This window comes from Montipora capricornis, chromosome 3 (assembly GCF_036669925.1).
Source record: "Montipora capricornis isolate CH-2021 chromosome 3, ASM3666992v2, whole genome shotgun sequence".
NCBI classification, from domain to species: Eukaryota; Metazoa; Cnidaria; class Anthozoa; order Scleractinia; family Acroporidae; genus Montipora; species Montipora capricornis.
The window spans coordinates 57,984,684-57,986,466 of record NC_090885.1 but is presented as its reverse complement, the minus strand read 5'-3'; the positions used below and the strand labels follow the sequence as shown (position 1 = coordinate 57,986,466).

The following is a 1,783-nucleotide window of genomic DNA, read 5'->3' as shown; positions in this document are numbered from 1 at the left end:
TCTGTGTCAGTCTTATAACAGACGATTGTAAATACCACAGGCAAATGTTTCCATTTAAATCTGAAATGATCTCAGACAAGCGGCAACTCAGAAGGGTCACCTGTTCTTCAAATCATGTATAGATTACCACCACTCTCACATTATTTTTGTGTTATCAATATTATGGATAGCACAGATTTAATGACAGCCCATCCATGGAGGATTAGCTCTCCAACTTATTTATTTTTGACATAACAAAATTTTACAATGACCTGGCTATAATTTGGAACATTCAACTAAACAATTAACCCCCAGAATGATGCTTGTAGATGTTTGATTTCTTTCAAGTATGGTCACTCCACTAAGTTGGGAGTTTGAACATCAGACTTCGGAATCTACATGTTATGCTGAGCCAATCAAACACATTCATCAATGATGTCAAGTAAGGAGGTGAGATAACCTATGTGTTCTGTGAAGATGACTAGCTACATGTACCACCTGTGGCTTGCTGTCTTCACAGCCACTAAAAGGCTACTAACTGGTCAATTCTGAGAAATCTGTCGTTGGGTGATTGCATTGCAAATTGCATGCTTTCATGTTTCATCATTATGAATGGATTGTTTCCTTAGTTATTTATTTTTTTATTTATCTTCATTTTCGATCTCCTTCCTTTTTATTATCCGTGACGCGTAGATTCAACACTGTTGATTCACCGTCGACTATATATTCATCGATATCGGTTATTAAAACAAATGTAGGACAGTGTTGGTTGTGTGTAGCCGCTTCTCGGAGACAAATTACATGTAACTTACTTACTGAGCTCATGGACATAAAGCAATTTGTCCACGATCTGTTAATAAATAGAACTTAGTGCAGTTTTCATAAGGATAAGTAAGCAATTGCGCCCTCAACTTTAAATTTCTCACAACTTCGTAGACAACAACCGTCCAACGTAAGCATAAGCTAAATATTTACCTTGCATTTAGACTGATAAAAGCTTGGAAACAAGAATTCACGAATCACTGAAGTAAATAAATATCGAAATAGGTCGAATAGTTCATGACAAAAATTTAAGTTTACCTGTTTGGATGGCGCAACATCGCTTGATCACTGTTCATGCAAAAGCCCCCTTGATGGTCGAAATGAAGATGCAAATTCCCCTTCTGTTCTTTCGTGACATCCTTGTGAACATAACTCAGCCAAAACGGTGAAACTAAAATAAAACATATTAAATTTCTGCAGCTAAAATTCAAGACAACTGTAACGATAAGTTTGACCTTTGGGCTGTTGGTGTCATGTTATCATTGTTACGTTTCCGTCGCGAACTCTGATTGGTCAAAAAAATTCAGCGCGGGAAATTTGCGCGCGCTTGGTATATGCTGTTTAGGAAGTGCTCAATCTCGACTCCACAGCTCTTTTTAGGGTGCGTTTTTTTGGGAAAATCCGAAAACTGATTCTTGAATCCAAATACGGATTTTGCGTTTTTTTTTTATTTTTTCAAAAAATCCAAAAATGGACCATGAATCCAAAGTATCCACACTCGAGGAGGATATTCGATTCGGATCAAATCTAAATCCGGATTTTTGAGGATCACCTTTTCAGCGTTTTTTTGAGAGAAGATTTGAAAAAAGTATTTTTGACAACCGTGCGTACGGGAAGAGCTACTGAAATTTGAACCGACCAATCAGAATTCAGCGAGCGGGAAAAACTGTGCTATTCGACGTCACGCCAATTGTTTATATTCTGATTCGTTAGATCGATGGACATTCGCTCAGTCTTCTCTTTTGACTCTCTTGAAACGTCG

The 1,783-nt window shown here is 37.5% G+C and overlaps 1 long non-coding RNA gene across 1 annotated transcript in view; it reads right to left on the bottom strand.

Annotated features, from left to right (window-relative positions):
- Positions 1 to 1,197, bottom strand: part of LOC138043483 (uncharacterized) — a 97,039-nt gene extending 95,842 nt beyond the window's left edge. The window contains exon 1 of the long non-coding RNA XR_011131271.1: positions 1,060 to 1,197. This is a non-coding gene — a long non-coding RNA (uncharacterized lncRNA). The remainder of the gene's footprint in view (positions 1 to 1,059) is intronic.
- Between the last annotated feature and the right edge of the window lie 586 nt (positions 1,198 to 1,783).